The 16,665-nt window shown below is 35.0% G+C and overlaps 1 protein-coding gene across 1 annotated transcript in view; it reads right to left on the reverse strand.

Moving 5' to 3' along the window:
• The window catches only part of LOC105726707 (uncharacterized), an 83,761-nt gene that overhangs the window by 50,314 nt on the left and 16,782 nt on the right, over positions 1 to 16,665 (reverse strand). Inside the window, exons 3-5 of the mRNA XM_064373443.1 lie at positions 5,576 to 5,699; positions 3,895 to 3,973; positions 14 to 132 (exon numbers count right to left, since the gene is read on the reverse strand). The gene's annotated coding sequence lies outside the window, so the exon portion shown is untranslated. The remainder of the gene's footprint in view (positions 1 to 13; positions 133 to 3,894; positions 3,974 to 5,575; positions 5,700 to 16,665) is intronic.

The raw sequence follows: 16,665 nt of genomic DNA on the forward strand, positions 1-16,665 counted from the left end.
TCTAAATACTTACTAGAGCCAAATCTATCTCAAAAGTTTAGGTCATTTTTTTTTTCCTTTTTGATAATATTCAATGAGAAATAACACTTAAAATAAAACTTTTTCCATGAGGAAAGTACAGTAATTATCCACCTGCAAAAGGAAAAAAATACAATTTGATTTAGAATGTCAACTTCTAAATATACAAATATATTAATTTAGAGAAAGAATAGTTTATGAAAGTATAATCTTGCTAATCGTACGGCTAACTGGTGCATGTATCAGTAATAACACTTAGTGGCTTAAAAAACACCTATAACTCTGAATTAATTAAAAAGATACATAACTGAAGAAAATCTTTAATATTAAATATGGAATTTAGTCTATGGCTAGGTCAAGTTTTCAAATCTATTATCACATATTAATCTGTGCCATCTGGAGAGATTTGTCCTTGAATATAAGATGCAAATAGAATGACTGAAATACATTTCTTGCTACCTCCTGGACACTCTCCTGCAGTCCTCTGAGAAAGCTCCAAACTCAATCCATACTCCAAGTAACAGACTTAAGATGTTCAATACTGAAATTCTTTGGCATCAATTTAAAAAGAAACCTAAATGAAAAAGATTAGTATTTTTTCCTAATAAGAAAAAATGAAAACTTTATACCCATATACAACTATGTATTTTTTTTTGCAAAACAAGAAGCCAAAATAAGATTAACACTGAAAGGTACAAACTTTCATTTTAGTACTGGCTCCTGATGTGTTTCAAAATTACAACTCTATAAATAAAACATCCAGTCCTGTTGAGAGTTTCCTAAACGTTGTTTCATTAGGTATCGACAGGCCACCTCCTCTTCTCTAAGAAGAGACTGGAAACTAAATAATATTTCAATAAGTTTTAATGCAGGATTTTTCCTATATTCTCTTCTCAAATATTTCAATTTTTCTTTAATTCACTGTCAGTATTAAAAACAAGAAAAGTTTTCATTTATCTATAAAAGCTCCAAATAATCCTTCTTCACATCTAGAGCACTTAATGATACAAACAATCATCTGGTAAATGGAAAAGGCAAATTTTTCTTGTCATTTAGAAGACAGATTGAATATAATTTTCTAAAACCTGACTTCAGCTACATTTAGGATATATTAAAAAAAAAAAAAGAAAGAAAGAAAGAAAAAGAAAAAAAGAAACAAAAACACCTAACTCCTGGGTTGTTCTGAAAAGTATTAGACAGTATTGGGTAAACTTTGTAAGTCATTCAATAAATATTCTAAGCATCTGTGTTAGGTCCTGGAATATTTTTAGTGGAACCAAAAGTTATATATTTGGTGCCATCTTTCATGCAAGGGTTGAAAGGAAATAAAGAAAATAAGTTAAGAGCTTGATAAATGATTTTTAAAAGCACCAAGGCAGTATTTCCATGTAAATGCTGGCATTTAGTTCTATCCACTATATATGGTATGTTGGGAACAAAACATTGCTGTGCAAAAAGTGACTGTTTTTAAAAATGACAGCTTTGTTTTATATAATATTTTATCTTCAAATTAGAATTTAAACAAAAAGATCCTTTAGCTTTCAAATACAATGTTTTGTTTTAAGACAGTCTCACCCTGTCACCAGGCTGAGTGCAGTGGCACGATCTTTGCTCACTGCAACCTCTGCCTCCCAGGTTCAAGAGATTCTGCTGTCTCAGTAACCCACGTAGCTGAGATTACAGGTACCCGCTGCCTCACCCAGCTAATTTTTGTATTTTCAGTAGAGAAAGAGTTTTGTCATGTTGGCCAAGCTGGTCTCAAACTCCTGATCTCAGATGATCCACCTGCCTTGGCCTCCCAAAGTGCTAAGATTACAGGCATAAGCCACCACTCTCATCCTCGAATACAATTTCTTAAATTACATCTAAAATACTTTAGGAGTTTCCAAAATAGACAATTATGATTGGAAAGGATTAATTAACAACTGTTTTTATTTTGTAGGTTTTCTGCATGGTTACTATTGAAAACTCTAAGACACTCCTTGTAGAAAATAACACCAGAGTTATGGTACACGACACAAACATATTCATCTTATCCTGAACATCATTTTTAAATTTAATGACTTTAAAACACCACAGATAAGGAAAAGAAGATAAATAAAGCATTTTTGTTCAGATTTTTTTTTTTTCTGTTGTTGAGACGAAGTCTTGCTCTGTCACCCAGACTGGAAAGCCGAGACCCAATCTCGGCTCACTGCAACCTCCACCTCTCCAGTTCAAGTGATTCTCCTGCCTCAGCTTCCCGAGTGTCTGGGATTACAGGCGCCTGCCACCACGTCTGGCTAATTTTTTATTTCTAATAGAGACGGGGCTTCATCATGTTGGCCAGGATGGTCTCGAATTCCTGACCTCAGGTGATCAACTCACCCTGGCCTCCCAAAGTGCTGTGATTACAACAGGTGTGAGCCACTGCGCCCTGCCTTCTGTTCAGATTTGAATTAAATTAGGCCAGGTGTCTCTACTAAAATTTAGCTGGGCATGGTGGGGGGCACTTGTCATCCCAGCTACTTGAGGCAGGAGAATTGCTTGAACCTGGAAGGAGGAGGTTGCAGTAAGCCAAGATCACGCCACTACACTCCAGCCTGGCGAGAGAGCGAGATTCTGTCTCAAAAAACAAACGAACAAACAAAAAAGAAGACACAGGACTAAGACACTAATCTGATATGTGTAGCAAATTACTTGAGTTTTATGTTTCCTCAGCTATCCAGTAAGTGGGTTGGTTACCTACAAGGGTTTTACTACCTTTAAAGTTATGGTTAAGTGTGTTTTGAGAACCAGAATTTCAGGTATTTAATTCCCTTATTTTGATGCCTTTTCCCCTTCACATATAAAGAAATATTTGGAAACAGTACTAAATATAGTCTTCTAAGCTCTGTTCAAAATGCTTAACGTATTTTATAATTTATCTGTGACACAATGGCATATTTTAAAAGTAATTTCAAAACAAAGGGAAAACTTGAATTTGTTTTATCCCTAGGAAAATTCTGAATTAATGTCTATGTTGAATGTAAATGTGCATTAAAATAAATTCTTCTAATGCTGCATAAGCTCTTTCAAGAAACTCTTGATGGCATTCAATAAAATTATTATTAAATTGCAATTATACTATTTTAAGAGACACAATACATCTGATAAATTAGTATTAACTTATTTTTACAGAAGCATACTAAAAATAACAAGATTATCAGTAATACTGAAAAGACATCAATAAAACTAAAGACATATTAGTAACATTAATATACATTAAAACACAACTGTAGAGTATGGTCAACCTTACTTCAGCAGCACAGTTAATACTGGAGATAATTTTAGAATCTTAACGCCAATATTTACGTGCTGCTAAGGCACTGCTGACATTGCTATCATAAGAGCTATGAATAAGAAGAAATATATTTTTTTCAGATGATCAGATCCTTGTATTTTTGAGGCAGCACAATATGGCCTGCACCTTTTCAAAATCCACAAACCATTATGTGCTGCTACTTTACTCCAAGGTTTTTTTTTTTTTTTTTTAAACACACATTAGCACCTAAAGAATGTAAAAAATATTTTTTCAGAAAAAAAATGCATACAAAAAATATGTCTAAACATTATAACATTGATGTAATATGCCTTATCAGTTATTTTTAAGAAGATTTAAAGTAGAATAATAAAACATTTCTACATCAAAAACTTAACTGAAGTCCGTTCTGTGCCCAGCACAGGGCTACAAGTTAGGAAACAAAGAATAAAATGCGGAAAAGAAAAGCATTTATTTGCTATGACAACTTATCAAGGCAATACAATTAAATGTTTAAATTTTTGAATATATTCAATATATTAAGTTATTTTTCCTAGTATAAATCAAAAAGCAAATTTATAAAATTTGATCTTTACCTTGGTAAAAGCAGAATTTATGAACATTTTGTCCCTTGCAGTACACCTTTCAAAAGACATCTTCATCAAGTAGGTAAGACTTCACATCAAGGGAAAAATATGAAATGACATACAAGAGCTCAGTTTCAATAAACTTAAGCTAGCAAAATGCAAATATAGTTTTAAAGAAAAATATTTTAATGATAAATAAACAATTTTATTAAATTTCTAATTAAGACATTTTAATTCTAAATATAGTTAATTAAAAAAAGCTTCAAACAATCCAATTCTCCCTTAGGTAATTTGTTATTAATAATCTAAATATTTTAGTTTCATCATTGATCTCCACATTAGAAGGTCTCTCAGAGTTGATCATTTGATACAGTAAGTAATTCTAAAATATGAATCCTTGGGATGATGAGTTAATTTGGTATCCTGAGATGAGAAATAAACAAATCCTATAGCTCTTGATCTGGTCCATTTACCAGGTAAGAAAGAATACTCCTAAAGTTTCCACTTACCCAACTGTAGAAATTAAATTCCTTTTCTCTAAAAGATGTCAGAAAATTGCCATCACGCTAGTGGTGCCACCACTCAAGCCTAGACAATCTTTTTGCCCCATTTTCTCATCATTAAAATGGCTATGCTAAAATTACATCTATTACAGAATAGTAAAGTGATGTATAGAACCAAAGCATTAAAATTTGCCCCTCCATTCTAATATCTAATTACTTCAAAGCACAGGGTCACATTTCATATTAATTTTTTCTGAATATTTTTCCCATCAATAAAAACTATCTGTAGCTAATCTTCTATCTAAGCAATCTGGATTTCACATGTAACTCTGCTCCGTATTGTCTCAAGTTTCTGCAAAAACGTTTTTTGTTTTTTGTTTTTTTTTAAGAGATACAACAATTTCTGGTATCTTTTAGAGAAAAAAAATTTCATTTCTACATCTAAGTAAGTGGAAACTTTAGGAGTATACTTCCTTACCTGGTAAATGGACCAGACTGGCAGGGAATAGGAAGACCAAGAGCTACAGGCATCTCAGGGTACTCTGTTGCCCAGGCTGGAGTACAGTGTCATGATTGTAGCTTACTGCAACCTTGACCTCCTGGGCTGAAGTGATCCATCCACTGCAGTCTCCCACGTAGCTGGGACTACAAGTGCACGCCACCACGCACAGCACTTTACATTTTTATTTTATTGTAGAGACAGGGTCTTGGTATGTTGCCTAGGATGATCTCAAACTCCTGGCCTCAAGCAATCCTCCTGCCTTGGCCTCCCAAAGTCCTAGAATTACACGCAAAAGCCACTGTGCCTGGCCTGCACAATTTTTAACATGTAATCAAAATAAATCTGTTTGCATTCACTTGAGAAATACATAATATATATTTGTATTTATCAATTAAATTAAGGAATTGTCCTTCAGGCTTTCCCTCACCGCATACATTTATTACACTACTTAGCAGTATACCAGATACACAGTCTCTTTTCAGAAAGAATTTAAAATCATTTAAATTTTAAGACACAAAATTATAAAACAGGATGGGCAAGGTGGCTTACACCTGTAATCCCAGCACTTTGGGAGGTTGAGGTAGGCGGATCACCTGAGGTTGGGAGTTTGAGACCAGCCTGACCAACATGGAGAAACCCTGTCTCTACTAGAAATACAAAATTAGCTGGGCGTGGTAGTGCATACCTGTTATCCCAGCTACTCAGGAGGCTGAGGCAGGAGAATCGCTTGAACCTGGGAGGCAGAGGTTGCAGTAAAGCAGAGGTCTCGCCTTTGCACTCAAGCCTGGGCAACAAGAGCAAAACTCCGTCTCAAAAGAAAAAATAAAATAAAATAAATAACTATTCAATACCACATATTTTTCTTTGTCCCTGAACAGCCAATGTAGACATCAAATAATTATCCTAAATATTAAGTGATTATTCCAAATTCAAGAAGAAATCACCTGGGTTATTTCATTTCCAATCCTTTTTACTTTTTTGTGCAAAGTTCATATATTTTCAACTAAGCTAAGAGTGCTAAACTTGACATAAATATAAATATTCACATATTTAAAAAAAATTTCACAGCAACAATATTCTCACTTATTACACTTGACCTTTGGAGTCTCTGTCGTCCAGGCTGAAATGCAGCAGCATGATCTCAGCTCACTGTAACCGCCGCCTCCTGGGTTCAAATGGTTCTCTTGCCTCAGCCTCCCGGGTAGCTGGGATTACAGGAGTGTGCCACCATGTTGAGCTAATTTTTTTTTGGTATTTCTAGTAGAGATGAGGCTTCACCATGTTGGTCAGCCTGGTCTTGAACTCCTGACCTCAAATGATCTGCCCGCCTCAGGTTCCCAAAGTGCTGGAATTATATGCCTGAGCCACTGGGTCCAGCTACATTTGACTCTTGAACAACATGGGTTTGAACTGCACAGGCATACTTATATATGAATTTTTTAAATATACTGAAAAATGTTTGAAATTTGTAACAATTTGAAAAAACTCAGATAACCGCATAGCCTAGAAATAGTTAAAAAATTAAGAAAAACATGTCGCTAGTGTATAAGATATACGTATGTAGATTCTAGTCTGTTTTACAATGTGCTCTCATAAAATATATACAAGTTATGAGCTAAAATTTATCAAAACTTACACACAGACTGTACATAGTGCTATTTGCGTAGAGAAACAAACATAAGATGCAGTATTAAATAACTGACTAAAATTATAGTTCATACAATACTACTACAATAATTTTGGAGTCACCTGTTACTGTGGTGAGCTTGAGTATCTGCTTAAAATACTCTGTGATGCTAATCATCTCAGTGTTAGCAGTTTCTTCAGCAAATTGCATATTGCAGTAAAAAGTGATCTCTTGTGTATTTTTCATTGTGTTTAATGCAATAGTGTAAACTACGAATAAAACTATGAAGTGCCATTGGTGATGCTGAGAAGTGCTTCCAAAAGCTGAGAAAGGTTATGACATTACAAGAAAAAGTTAAATTGCTTCGTACGTTCTGTAGATTGAGGTCTATAGCCATGGTTGCCATTTCAAGATAAATGAATCCAGTGTGATCATTGTAAAAAAAAAAAAAAAAAGGCGGGGGGGATTCATGTAGCCATACTGCAGCTACACAAGCAGGAACAAAAACCTTGCGCTCTTTGTGGAACACCTTACCTCATATTAAAAATGCAGCTTTTATGTAGGTGCAGGATTGTTATAAAAAAGGCATACCTATAGACTCTAATATGATTTGAGAAAAAGTAAAGTCATTATAAGACTACTTTAAAGTAAAGGAAAGTCAAGGATCTTAAGCTGAAGAATTTAGTGCCAGCGAAGGATGGTTTGAGTTTCAGAAAGATGTTTGGTTTTAAGAATGTCAAGGTAACAGGAGAAACAGCTTTGAGGCAGATGAGCTCCTAGACACCACTAAGAAAATCGGTGGGGAGAAAGGTATCTGCCTGGACAGGTTTTTAATGCTGATATATGTGCCCTATTCTGGAAGAAAATGCCACAAAGGATATTTATGATGAGCAAGAGAAGCAAGCACCAGGATTTAAGGCAGGAAGAGATAGGCAAACTCTACTGTTTTGTGCAAATGCAGTAAGGTTTGCTGCCCTTAGCCATAAAGCTGCTAACCCCTGAGCCTCAAAGGGAAAAGAAAAAACAGCAGCCAGTCTTTTGGTTGTACAACAAGAAGGTACAGACAATGAGAATGCTTTTTCTGGATTGGTTCCATCAATGCGTTGTTCCCAAAGTCAGGAAGTACCTTGCCAGTAAGGGACTGTCTTTTAAAGTTCTTTTGATATTGGACAAGGCTCCTGACCACACAGAACCACAAGTTTAACACCAAAGGCACTGAGGTAGTCTACATTCCCTGACACAATGTCTCTATTTCATCCTCTGTATCAGGGTCATAAGGATCTTTACAGCTCATTATACACAGTACCCTGTGGAAATGACTATCAATGCTGTGGAAGAGAACCCTGACAGAATATCATGAAAGTCTGGAAGAATTATACCACTGATTATGCTACTGTTGTTACAGAAAAAGCTGTGAAAGCCATCAAGTCTAAAACACATTCCTGGAGAAAACTGTGTCCAGATGTTGTGTATGATTTCATAGGATTTATGAGCGAGACAATCAGATATCATGAAAGAGAACATGGATATGACAAAAAAAGGTGTGGTGGGGGAGGGGCAAAGGGTTTCAAGATATGGATCTTTGAGAAATTCAACAGCTAACAGACACCAGAGGAATTAACAGACAAGAGATGACTGCTTCTGAACCAGTGCCAGATGATGAGGAAGACAACATAGAAGAAGCAGTGCCAGAAGACAATCTGACATCGGACAGTCTGGCAGAAAGGTTGCAATTATTAAAGACTAATTTTGATTTCTATAACATGGGCACTGAAACTAAAGCACAAGGTGGACAAAGGATTGGTAACCTACAAAAACATTTTTCAGAAAAGTAAAAAAGCAAGTCAGACAAAAATTACGAGGTATTTCTGTAAAGTTACACCAAGTATGCCTGGCCTTTCCTGCCTCCTCTCCCACCTCCTCCACCTCTTCCACCCCAGAGACAGCAAAACCAACCCCTCCTCTTCTTCCTCAGCCTGCTCAATGTGAAAACAGTGAAGATGAAGTCCTGTATGATGATCCACTTCCATTTAATCAATAAATATATATTTTTTATTATTTTCCTAGTATTTTCTCTAGCTTACTTTAATATGGTATATAATACATATATCATACAGAATATGTGTTATTGACATTATGTTATTGGCAAGGCTTCTGGTCAACAGGAGGCTATCAGTAGTTAAGTTTTAGGGAAGCCAAAACTTAGAGATTTTCAACTGTATGAGGGTTGGCACCTCTAATCTTCACATTGTTCAAGCGTCAACTGTATTTTTAAAATTGTGGTTCAATATACATAAAATTCACCATTTTAACCAGTTTTAAGCATACAATTCTGTGGTATAAATGTTTGCCCTGTTGTGCAACCCTCCATCTCCAGAACTTTTTCATCTTCCCCAACTGATACTGCTTAAACACTAACTGCCCATCTCCTCTGACCCTCAGCCTCAGGAAATCACCATTCTACTTTCTGTCTCTGTGAATTTGCCTATTCTAGTTATCTCATATAAGTGGAAACATACAATATTTGTCCTTTCGTGTCTGGCTTACTTCACTTAACATAACGTTTGCAAGGTTTATCCACGTTGTAGCATGCAACAGAATTTTCCTCTTTACAGTTGAATAGTTTTCCATCATGTGTGTGTATACATTTTGTTTGTCCATTCATTTGATGGGCATTTAGGTTGTTTCTGTCTTGAGCTATTATGAATAACGCTGCTACGAACATAGTGTAAAAAATATCTCTTTGAAATCCTTCTTTCAATTATTTTGGGCATGTGCCCAAGTGAAACTGCTGGATCATACAGTAATTCTATTTTTAATTTTTTTGAGGAACTGCCATACTGTGTTCTAGAGTGGCTATACCATTTTACATTCTCATCAGCAATTTATAATTTCTCTCATCCTTGCCAACATGTATTTTCTTGTTTTGTTTCTGATAATAGCCATTCTAATGACTGAAGTGGTATCTCATTGTGGTTTTTACTTCCATTTCCCTAATGAATAGTGATGTTGAGCATCTTGTGTTTGTTGGCCAATTGTATGCCTTTTTTATTTTGTATACCTTCTTTAGAGGAATGTCTACTTAAGTCCTTTGCCCATTTTTTGACTGGGTTGTTGGCTTTTTATTGAGTTTATACATTCTGAATATTAATTCCTTATTAGATACGTGACTTGCAAATATTTTCTCTCATTCTGTGGGCTGACTTTTCACATTGATAGTATTCTTCGATGCACAAGTTTTAAATTTTGATAAAGGTCCAATTGATGTACTTGTTTTGTCTGTGCTTTTGGTGTCAGAGAAATCATTGCCAAATCCAATGTCTTGCAGCTTTTGCCCTTTGTTTTCTTCTAAGAGTTTCATATTTTTAACTCTTATGTCTAGGTCTTCGATACAAAAATTAATTTTTAGCTAATTTTTGCATATAGTGTAAGGTGAGGTTCCAACTTTGTTCTTTTCTGGTATGGATATCCAGTTTTCCCAATACCATTTGTTGAAGACAGTCCTTTCTCTACTGAATGAGGATCTTTGGCATTTCTTGGTATCTTTGCTGAAAATCATTTGAACATATATGCTAGGGTTTATTTGTGGGCCCTTGGGTCTATTTCCATGAATCTGTACGTCTAGCTTTATGCTAGCAACATTACTGTTTTGATTACCATGGCTTTGTAGTAGGTTTTAAAACTAAGTAGTGAGAACTCCAACTCTCTTTTTAAATTTTATTTTGGTTATTTGGTTTTTATTTGATTATCTTCATTTGAGATTCCATATGAATGTGAGAATAAATTTTCCTATTTCTCCTAAACAAAATTTAGGATTTTGATAGAAATTGCATTCAACCTGTAGATCATTTTGGGTAGTACTGTCATTTTAACAATATTAAGTCTTCCAATCAATAAACGTGGGATGCCTTTCCATTTATTTGTTGTCTTTAATTTCTTTCAGCAATTTTTTGTAATTGCTATACACAAGTCTTTTACCTCCTTGGTTAAGTTTATTCCCAAGTATTTTATTCTTTTTGATGCTTTGTAAATAGAATTGTTTTCTTAATTTCCTTTTTGAATTGTTCATTGTTAGTGAACAGACATATGACTTATTTTTGTGTGATTTTGTATCACACAACTTTGTTGAATTCATTAGTTCTAACAGTTTTTGGTGGACTCTTAAAGCTTTTCTACATACGTAATTGTGTCATCTGTGAACAGAGATAATTTTTCTTTACTATTATCTTTTATATCTAAAATTTGTTTAAGAGTTTTCTGGCAATCTTGGTCTATTCATTCTCTCATTCTCCTAGAAAAACATGGAACAGCTGTGTCCCCTTCTCCCCTTTCAAACTTCCAACACCTTCCCTTTCATTTTACTTTCATTGAGAAAACGGAAAGTATCAGAAATTTCCTCAGTTCCCACCAAATCTAACATGTATCTGTGCACATATAACTCTTCCTTCTATTATGAACGAACCCTCACTGTTCATATGACAAATTCCTTCTCTTTTATCCTTACTTGCTTACTTAAGGATACTCCTTTAGATAGTCTCTCCTGCATCATTATTTAATATTCCTTTCTGTTGCATGATTCCTATCAGCAAACATGCTACAATTTATCTCAGCATAATTTTATCTCTTTAAAGACTGTTATTATCTGTGACAATATTACAATTTTATCACTGATGTTTTAGTAAACAACCATGGAGGAAGATTTTTTCCTTATCTATTTTCCTTTTGTTTCTAACTATCTGATTTCTATTTGAAAGCCTAATAAACTATTAAAGAAAATATTATAATTCTCCAGAAAAAAAGTATGAAAATTCTTGATTTAAATATATTAACAGATTGAAAGAGTCAGTGGAACAATTCCAGGCACATAGAGAAGGTATATCTCTTTCTTTTCCTTTGTTGAATAGCAATAATAATCTCCTCCCAGTGTAGTATGGTCTAATTTTTCCTTTCCATTTATCTTCAACTTAGGTGCTGCCAAAGTTGGTTTTATACTATACCTTCAAAAAGGGACTATTTTAAATTTAAAATTTCCTTGATCTGTAAGTTTATACTGTTCTCACTCACATGATAGGGATATTCAAATACTAATACATGTCATCAACATGGTTTTGCTAGTTTGTTGTTTAGACATGTCCTTATATGGCACTACCTTACTTTAGGTTTCCTGAACATTTAATTTTACTTTAAATCCAGCATCAACACAATCTGTAATGGTAATTACTTTCTCCACATATGCCTCAATTCTGCACTTGAAGCTCTAAGGAACTGTATACAGTGTCTGGGCCGCAGAATGACTATCTTTGCTCAATGACAGTGGAATAATACACAGTAGGTCAGTATTATACCAGATGGAAAATTTTAAAATACTATTCTTTAATATATTTATGTAAAGTCCTGAGTTATGAGGCCTAAACTAAAATGCATGACAATTTCATTAAGCAGTATTTTTTTTTTTTTTGAGACAGAGTCTTGTTTTTTCACCTAAGTTGGAGTGCAGTAGTATGATCTTGGCTCACTGCAACCTCCTCCTCCTAGACTCAAGGCATCCTTCCATTTCAGCCTCCCAAGTAGCTGGGAATAAAGGCTTGTGCCACCGCGACCAGGTAAGATTTATATTTTTTTTAGAGACATAGTTTCACCGTGTTGGCCAGGCTAGTCTCAAACTCCTGGCCTCAAGTGATACTCCCCACTTGGCCTCCCAAAGTGCTGGGATTACAGGCATGATCCACCATGCCTGGCTAAACATAGTAATTTTTTTTTATTACCCTACTATGCAGTTGAAAGTCTTATAAAGTGTCTAAATATATAACATTTACAGGGAAGATTAAAATGTACTTTTGATTCTTGTTTCTGGAATATAAATACTTAAAAACAAAAAGGCTATATTAAATAGAGAACATACCTTTAAAATTCAGTGTTAGGAATAGGCATCCAATAAAATAATCAGATTTAATCTAAAATGACTGTTTTATAATATAAACAACCTAGTGGTCAAGCTTAAGCAAATATAAAGTTTTACTGTTTCTACACTGCCTTCATTTCTTCTAAATAATGAATGAATGAAAGATTGCTTAAAAACTGTCTATGAAGTAGATTTCAATCTAGAATATTCCAGAAAGTCAGACTATATATATAAACCTGCTAAATGTTATTGTAATATTAGATTCCCTTATAATCATTTCCTTATACAAATAGTTAAATTTCTTAGAAATCAAACGTTCATATTTTTTGACTTTGGTTCCCAAATATGACTAAATTACAAATATATCATGTTAGTCAAGAAACGCAATATAAAAGGTTTGATAAATAATGCTATTTACTATAACATTTTTTCTTCTTAGATACATTCTTCTTTTGCTCCCTTTTATGTCCTAATTATTCATACTTTCCCATTGTTATTTTCTTAACACTCAATTTTCATCTTGTATCAATCATCTTTTGTATTCAGCTAGTTGATAAAACCAATCGATTCTTTAAGACCTCAGTTCACTGATTTCTTTGCCATTCTTGATTTCATAACTTATATCTAGGTTTAAGTACCTTGTAACTCCAATTGCATTTTAGCTAGACTTCCTAGTCCTCAATCAATTAATAAAACTTCCCAAAGCACATATATTCAAGAATATATCTAGGCTGGACGAGGGGGCTCATGCCTGTAATCCCAGCACTTTTGGAGGCTGAGGTGAGAGGACTGCTTGAGTCCAAAAGTTTGAGAGACCAGCCTGGGCAATGTAGCAATACCCCATCTCTACAAAAAAATTTTATTTAACTTTTCTTTTAAGTTCAGTGGTACAACTGCAGGTTTGTTACATAAGTAAACATCTGTTATGAGAGATGGTTTTCTTTTTTTTTTTTTTTCGAGACAAAGTTTTACTCTGTTGCCCAGGCTGGGGTGCAGTGGCATGATCTTGGCTCACTTGTGACCTCAACTTGCTGGGTTCAAGCAATTCTCCTGCTTCAGCCTCCCAAGTAGCTGGGATTACAGGCCAGCACACCAAGTTGGGCTAACTTTTTCTGTATTTTTAGTAGAGACAAAGTTTTGCCATGTTGGCCAGGCTGGTCTTGAACTCCTGACCTCAAGTGACACACCTGCCCTGGCCTCTCGAAGTGCTGGGACTACATGCGTGAGCCACCATGTCAAGTCTGTCATGGGAGTTTGTTGCACAGATTATTTCATCACTCAGGTATTAAGCCTAGTACCTATTAGTTATTTTTCCTGATCCTCTCCCTCCTCCTCCACCCTCCACCCTCTAAAAGACCCCAATGTGTGTTGTTCCCCTCTATGTATCCATGTGTTCTCATCATTTAGTCCCCCTCAAAAATTGTAAAAATCAGCTAGGCACCTGTAATCCCAGCTACTCAGGAGGCTGAGGTGGGGGGAACCACTTGAGCCCAGGAGTTTGATGCAGCAGTGAGTCATGATCACGCCACTGCACTGCACTGCACTCCAGCCCAGGTGACAGAGCAAAACCCTGTTTCAAAAAAAAAAGAAAAAGAATTTCTAGTTTTCTAAGTAGAATCTCTACTTTCTGCCTAAGTATCAAGGTCTGTATGATTAAGACCTATCCACTATTACCTACTTTTCTCCAAAGAAAACAACTTCCATTCCAGTTAAATGGTCTCTTTATTTAATTTACTTATTTATTTTTAAATTCAGATAGCCAACAGAGTGGATCTATCTGGGGACCAACAGCCTGAGAGCCTGTGGGGCTTGCAACTCTCCAGGACTGAAGTCCTGTTTTTTGTTTGTTTTTAGACAGAGTTTCACTCTTGTTGCCCAGGCTGGAGTGCAATGGCACAATCTTGGCTCCATCTCCCCTGCTCAAGTGATTCTCCTGCCTCAGCCTCCAGAGTAGGTGGGATTACAGGCATGCGCCACCACGCCCAGCTAATTTTGTGTTTTTAGTAGAGATGGGGTTTCTCCATGTTGGTCAGGTTGGTCTCGAACTCCTGATCTCAATCTGCCCTCCTCAGCCTCCCAAAGTGCTGGGATTACAGGCGTGAGCCATAATGCCTGGCCTAAATGGTCTCTTTTAAGAGACATAATAACCACTAAGAACTTCTGAATATAGAAAATTATTCTCATTATTGAGTACTGTGCTGGGCAGGTAACTTGTTTCCCTATTCCATACCTACCTCTCCGTTCAAAATGGACCAGCTGTGAGGAAATCTTTACTAGTATTATAGACCATTGCCATTTCTTCAATCCTTTATCTTGGTCCACTGGAAATATCACGACTCTATCCCTTAAATCTCTGCTTTTGAGTTTGCTGGCTAAAAGAAAAGCCAGTTTCTAACCTGACATGAAAAGAGCCCTAATTGCTATAACCCAAGAAAAGAGCTTCTAAAATAAAAAAAAAAAACACGAAAATATTCCGAGGGCAGAATCATTCAGTCCTTATCCTTTACACAACAGTCATAGTTCCAAGTCTGGTGGTTTATATTCCGGGCTGTAGGCCTTTAATAGCTCTATTGGCCTTTGATATACCACAACTGTCTATTCTTATAATCTTCTAAGAAAAAAAGTAGTCATGTTGCAAGGTGAGACAAATTAAGTAAATTAAATGTCCTGCCTAGGATTTCAACTTCAATATGATAAATCTGAGTAGATGGGAATCTTTAAATATCTTAAGTTGGTTTTCTTTCTATATTAGAAGTTATTTTAAGAAATATGGGAAAAAAATTGTATAAAGTTAATGTTTTTTCCCTTAATGATTTACAATTCTTATTTCCAATAACATTTTTTAGACATTTATTTTCTTACGTGTGCTCTAATATCAGTTCATCTGTAGTTTACAAAGTTATTATTGCATTTAACAAAACTATTTAGAAATTCTTTTTATCACTTATTTATTTTTGTCCTCATGATCTGTTCTTATAGAAATTCTAGTCATGTCTCCTAAACTATAAAATCATCCCGAATACAATAAATCTACTGGTCAATTTCTACATTTTAAACTTATTGTCAGTAAAATAAGCAGCAGAAATTTATACAAGCACGTCTAGTAGTGAACAGGTGTTCAATAAATACTACTGAATCTAAGTTTACAGTAGGATTTGAAATTGTAACATACTTAAGTATTTTAGTGGACTGCAGCTCAACATGACCCAGTAGTATTAATGGAAAAAAAAAAAAAAAAAAAAGCTAGTGCAATCAGACTGCACTACAGAACTTTACTTGTAAGAGATGCAGTGTGTTTTGTACCTATACATTAGTATTTTAAAAGGAATACAAACAAAATATAACAGATCCAAAGTTGTGTATCCAGAAAATTAATGGTCTAGAAATTAATGCCATGACAACAGTGGAAGAACCTGAGAATGTACAGCATAGAGAAAAGACATAAAAACGATTTTTAGACAGTAGATCTAGGGCCAAAGTTATACACATAAGATCTTCAAATGATGTTGTTTCATTCCACATCATTTCATTTTTAACACTAAAGAGAAAAAATACACAGATTTCTGTCTGGAACTACAATGTGTGAAGTTTCCATGTTCTCCCCATGTCTGTGTGGGTTTTCTCCTACATCCCAAAGATGTGTATGTTACATTAGTTGGCACATCTAAATTGTCTCAGTATGGGTGAGTGTGGGGGTATGAGGAAACCCTATGATGCAATGGCATCCTATCCAGGGTTGGTTCCCAGCTTGCATCCCTGAGCTTCTGGAATAGACACCAGCCACCTGCAACTCCAAAGTGGAATAAGTGGGTTGGAAAATAAATGAATGTAAATTATTGCAAAATTATAACTTGTCAAATTAAAATCATCATACAAATGCACAACAACAAATGATGCAGTATGCAAGTGTTCAGCAATGCTGCCATATTTGTTATTGCTTGCTTTTGAACAATATGGTGGTAGAAGGTGCTCCTTATGGTTTTTTCTTTGCAAACATTTATTCCTTAATTTAACTCACCACCACTATGACCATCATCACTCATTGATGGTCATCAAAAATTGGGTAAATATTTTGTTTCGATTTAATTTTCTTAAATGTATGTATAACTCACATTTATTTCACAATGTCTAATAGCAGAAATGTGTTGGATCTTTATTTAGAAGTTTGATGATGTTCTTTGTGACCAGAAATACGTTGTAGGAACTTAAGTTTTTTTTGTATCAAGCAGCCTATGGTGAAACTAGT

Source organism: Aotus nancymaae, unplaced genomic scaffold (assembly GCF_030222135.1).
Source record: "Aotus nancymaae isolate 86718 unplaced genomic scaffold, 86718_ANA_hifiasm-v0.15.2.pri h1tg000009l, whole genome shotgun sequence".
Classification (NCBI taxonomy): domain Eukaryota; kingdom Metazoa; phylum Chordata; class Mammalia; order Primates; family Aotidae; genus Aotus; species Aotus nancymaae.